We start from the raw sequence: 6,000 nt of genomic DNA on the forward strand, positions 1-6,000 counted from the left end.
ACCTGAAAGTATTAATTAAAATGCTTGTTTCCAAAGTAGCCCTCCATGATAAAAACAGTAACACACAATGATGATGATGGTGATGCTGTCAATCTCTCCTCTACTTTGATCCAAGAGAGATTTACATGCATATTATTAATGTTTGTTCCCCGTGTACATTCAAGGGCCAACCGTGGTGCCCTGTTCTGAGCCGATTCCAATTTTCCTGAGTCCCTCTTTGTGGCACCTGACCACACGACTGTAGGACCTGCCTTGTTGATAGTGCTATTAAGAAGTTAGAGCAGCGCTTTATTATGGGCAGACTTCTCCCCATCTTAGCTACTGTTGTATCATATGTTTTGACCATTGACAGTTTACAATCCAGGGTTACTCCAAGCAGTTTAGTCTCCTCGACTTGCTCAACTTGCTCTTTGTTAACTCAACTTGCTCGACGAGCTCAACTTGCTAGACTTGCTCTTTGTTAACTGTTACAGTCAATTCAGTCACTGTAGTAGCTGACGTGTACAGTGTTGAGCCATCCTCATACAAAGTAAGGGGCCTAGATAGCTGCCCTGGGGATTTCCTGATTTTACCTGGATTGTGTTGGAGAGGCTTCCATTAAAGAGCACCCTCTGTCTTCTGTTAGACAGGTAACTCTTTATCCACAGTATAGCGGAGGGTGTAAAGCTATAACACATATGTTTTTCCAGCAGCAGACTATGATCGATAATGTCAAAAGCCACAATGAAGTCTAACAAAACAGCTCCCACAATCTTTTATCAGCAATTTCTCTGACAATCATCAGTCATTTGTGTAAGTGCTGTGCTTGTTGAATGTCCTTCCCTATTAGTGTGCTGAACGTCTGTCAATTTGTTTACTGTAAAATAGCTTTGTATCTGGTCAAACACCTTTTTTTCCAAAACTTTACTAAGGGTTGGTAACAGGCTGATTGGTCAGCTATTTGAGCCAGTAAAGGGGTTTTTACTATTCTTAGGACAGCCATATAGTCGAAAACCAAATAACCTGTTTTAAACAGTCAAAAGTTAGTGGAACGGTTTACATGATAACTATGGCGTTGCAGGAATGTGTTTGAACGACGATGGCACAAATAAATAAAATTCCTATGTTCCATAGAGAGAAAGACATCATAGTTAACCAGAACCTACCCCTACCTTTTCAATTTGATGAGGAAGAAGGAGGACCTCAATTCCTTTTGAAAGGAAGGACCTAGAGTTCAATAAGACGTCAGTCTCATTTCCTTTGCTCCAAGTTGAAGCTCTCTAAATGCTGGCTTTTTAAGACTTAAAGCTTAAGGAAGATGACAGATGGCGGCTTGTTGTGGTCTGACCAATTGCAAAATGCTTGTTGCTATGGTCCCCTTTTTCTTCTTCAACTCATTTTCCAGAGCTAAGCATCCTTCCTGTTTATTGACCTGGGATGAGCAGACTTGAAAATGCTCCGGTTGTTGACGAACAGGAGATTGGATCTCCGGTCTTTTTATTTGGTTGTTGTGACCCACTGGGTTTGAACTCAGTTCTTCTGCATCATGCCACAGGATGGTTAGCCCTTTGAGCTAAAGCCTATGCATAGCTCTAAGATCTAACACAAGTCTTCAGGTCTCAGGCAAGGTTACTCAACATTTGAGCGTGTCTGGCTAAATAAAACCACCCCTGTGCATTAGGGTTGCTTTCTTTGTATCTGATTATCATAGAGGGCGGGAAAGAGAGCTTTAATCTTTAATCTTATGGCCTCTCCTTTTCATCTCCAATAAATTCTACCATATTTTTGGGACGGATGGTGACCATGGAGATCAGTGATTTCCCATCACAGAGCCTCTCCCTCCTACTTTCCCACTATCGAAACCTCCCCCTTGTTTTGTCCAAGTAAAACAAAGCGTGGTGTTGAATAGTCTCTGAGGTAGGTAAATGTATTCAGTGACATCAGCCAAGATGATTCTATTCTGCCGGATTCCTGTACCATTTGTTTCCAGCCTTGTCTGAGGGCCGAACACTCTGTTGGGCTCATTGTCCCGTGTGTATTCCACACAGACTCACAATTAATGGGGGCCTTGTCTAAGGCTTCTGGAGCAGAAACTTCTGTTGGGGAGGGGGACAAAGGCAGGCGGGCCACTGCCAGGAGTTGCTATGAGAGGCCCTCCTCTTTAAGAAGGTCTCAAAGGGAGGAGGTGGGGAGAACAAGTGGAGGCCTAGCTGAGATGTTTAAGTGATCCCTCTATACCCATCTGGCTGTCCCTGCTCTTGGTGTCACACAGCCCAGTACATTTTTTTTTAATGTAACCTTTATTTAACTCAGTTAAGAACAAAATTTTATTTACAATGGCGGTCAAACCTGGACGACACTGGGCCAATGGGACTCCCAATCACCAGGGACTGTAGTGACGCCTCTTGCACTGAGATGCTGTGCCTTTTACCGCTGCGCCACTCAGTTAAAACGGTCAATTCCTGGGATTTGGTGATTGAGATGGCCATTCCACTGCCCATTACGTCTTGGAAATATGTGCAGCGGTCCATCTCAAAGCAGGTAAATCTGAAGATAGGTTAGTGTAAAAAAAAAATTGGCCAAGAGCAAACAGCCCCAGGGTGCTGTCTTTGTTTAAATGTAATGTTGTGGACACAACATGTCAATCATCATCAACAGTCATTGACGTGAACAAAGTGCGATAATGTTTAGAACATGCGTAAGTTAAAGTAGCAATATATTTTCTTTAAATATATCCAGAAGGTTATTCTAATCTAATCAGTCTAACTCAACCGCCCTTCTGTTGTGGGTTGTTATCAGACACTGTTGGCCCTCGATAGCTTTCTAACCCCCTCCCATGGCGGCCTGGGCCTCTGTGCCTCTCTCTCCTCTGTGTTTCCCACACTGATACTGATCTGGAGTGTGCCATAAAGCACCGGTATAGATCACAGTGCACAATAAAGGCACGTCTCCAGCCAGACAAGCAGGCTTACTGAGCATGGAGCTGATAAGGGGAAACACGTTGCCGCCTCCCCTCCCTCTCTCTGTTGTCTTGTCCCAGAACCCATAGCCCTTGTTTGTGAAAGAAAAAAGAATTGTGTACATTGAAAGAATAGCATCACCTCTGGACACCTAAATATTCTCTGCACACCATGTAGTCTTTAGAAGATACTCACAGAGAAAGGCACCTGTGAGAATCCTCATATCAGCTGTGAATCATGTTTGGTTTTTGGGGGGGGGACTGGTAATTTTACACATTGGGTGTAAAACAGTGTCCACAAACAGAAAAAACATGATTACATGGTGGATGCCCCTGGCTTTTGGCTCCTTATGTGTCCAAAAATGAAGATAATGAAGTGTTTTTGAGGTCAGTATTGGGGCTTTATTTATATTCACATTATTAACAAAGTATTTGAAGTTACAGATGACTAGTTTCTTTGAAAAATAGAGAAGGCGCTCAGACCTGTATTGTTGTTTCCCTCTTCTGTGATGTGGGCCCTGACCTTTTGGGGTCATTTGACCTGAGAGCTTTTAGGAGCTTTAAAATGAGACGTTAGGGCACCTGAAGTCTGTCAAGAAGGTGATAATAAGAGCAACCTGATAACCTTGTACTCTGGGGTGATAGTTAATTTCTTCTGCATGTTAAAACTGAGACGTGAAGGTCATTGAGTGCAACTTGGTATCTATTAGTCACATAAATGTGATGGTAGTTTGCAGAGAGATTGTCTATGAAGGCACGATGACCTGAAAAAGGCTTTCTTTCTTAAAAACACTGAGGATGTTAATCAAGAACATTGACTAGTTTTTTTTTATTAGTTTTTTTATTTCACCTTTATTTAACCAGGTAGGCTAGTTGAGAACAAGTTCTCATTTGCAACTGCGACCTGGCCAAGATAAAGCATAGCAGTGTGAACAGACAACACAGAGTTACACATGGAGTAAACAATTAACAAGTCAATAACACAGTAGAAAAAGAAAAGAAAAAAAGAGTCTATATACATTGTGTGCAAAAGGCATGAGGAGGTAGGCGAATGATTACAATTTTGCAGATTAACACTGGAGTGATAAATGATCAGATGGTCATGTACAGGTAGAGATATTGGTGTGCAAAAGAGCAGAAAAGTAAATAAAGAAAAACAGTATGGGGATGAAGTGGGTAAAAATGGGTGGGCTATTTAAGACTATGTACAGCTGCAGCGATCGGTTAGCTGCTCAGATAGCAGATGTTTGAAGTTGGTGAGGGAGATAAAAGTCTCCAACTTCAGCGATTTTTGCAATTCGTTCCAGTCACAGGCAGCAGAGAACTGGAACGAAAGGCGGCCAAATGAGGTGTTGGCTTTAGGGATGATCAGTGAGATACACCTGCTGGATCGCGTGCTACGGATGGGTGTTGCCATCGTGACCAGTGAAATGAGATAAGGCAGAGCTTTACCTAGCATGGACTTGTAGATGACCTGGAGCCAGTGGGTCTGGCGACGAATATGTAGCGAGGGCCAGCCGACTAGAGCATACAAGTCGCAGTGGTGGGTGGTATAAGATGCTTTAGTGACAAAACGGATGGCACTGTGATAAACTGCATCCAGTTTGCTGAGTAGAGTGTTGGAAGCAATTTTGTAGATGACATCGCCGAAGTCGAGGATCGGTAGGATAGTCAGTTTTACTAGGGTAAGTTTGGCGGCGTGAGTGAAGGAGGCTTTGTTGCGGAATAGAAAGCCGACTCTTGATTTGATTTTCGATTGGAGATGTTTGATATGAGTCTGGAAGGAGAGTTTACAGTCTAGCCAGACACCTAGGTACTTATAGATGTCCACATATTCAAGGTCGGAACCATCCAGGGTGGTGATGCTGGTCAGGCGTGCGGGTGCAGGCAGCGAACGGTTGAAAAGCATGCATTTGGTTTTAATAGCGTTTAAGGGCAGTTGGATGCCACGGAAGGAGTGTTGTATGGCATTGAAGCTCGTTTGGAGGTTAGATAGCACAGTGTCCAAGGACGGGCCGGAAGTATATAGAATGGTGTCGTCTGCGTAGAGGTGGATCAGGGAATCGCCCGCAGCAAGAACAACATCATTGATATATACAGAGAAAAGAGTCGGCCCGAGGATTGAACCCTGTGGCACCCCCATAGAGACTGCCAGAGGACCGGACAGCATGCCCTCCGATTTGACACACTGAACTCTGTCTGCAAAGTAATTGGTGAACCAGGCAAGGCAGTCATCCGAAAAACCGAGTTACTCTTCATTTAGAGAAAATGTAAATGCATTTCTGTGAATTTATTTTATTTCGAACCAAGGGTAAAAAAAAAATCAGGGTTGAATTCAACCCAGTTTTCAATTCAGTCGAGAAATGAATTGAAATGTAATAGAATTGAAAAATCAATCCCTGACCTCAGTAAGTGATATAGTAAATACAGTGGCAAGAAAAAGTATGTGAACCTTTTGGAATTACCTGGATTTCTCCATCTTATCTTCATCTAAGTCACAGCAATAGACAAACACGGTGTGCTTGAACTAATAACACACACAAATTATTGTATATTTCTTTTTTCTTCTATATTGCATACAGCATTTAAACATTCACAGTGTAGGTTGGAAAAGTCTGTGAACCCCTAGGCTAATCACTAATCAGCTAACCTGGAGTCCAATCAATGAGACGAGATTGGAGATGTTGGTTAGAGCTGCCCTGCCCTATTAAAAACGAACACAATGAGTTTTCATTTCACAAGAAGCATTGCCTGATGTGAATCCTGCCTTGAACAAAAGAGATCTCAGAAGACCTAAGATTAAGAATTGTTGAATTGCATAAAGCTGGAAAGGGTTACAAAAATATCTCTTAAAGCCTTGATGTTCATCAGTCCACGGTAAGACAAATTGTCTATAAATGGAGAAAGTTCAGCACTGTTGCTACTCTCCCTAGGAGTGGCCATCCTGCAAAGACGACTGCAAGAGCACAGCGCAGAATGCTCAATAAAGTTAAGAAGAATCCTAGTATCAGCTAAAGACACAGAAATCTCTGGAACTTACTAACATCTCTGTTGACGGGTCT

The sequence above is a fragment of the Oncorhynchus tshawytscha genome, linkage group LG28 (assembly GCF_018296145.1).
Source record: "Oncorhynchus tshawytscha isolate Ot180627B linkage group LG28, Otsh_v2.0, whole genome shotgun sequence".
In the NCBI taxonomy this organism is placed as follows: domain Eukaryota; kingdom Metazoa; phylum Chordata; class Actinopteri; order Salmoniformes; family Salmonidae; genus Oncorhynchus; species Oncorhynchus tshawytscha.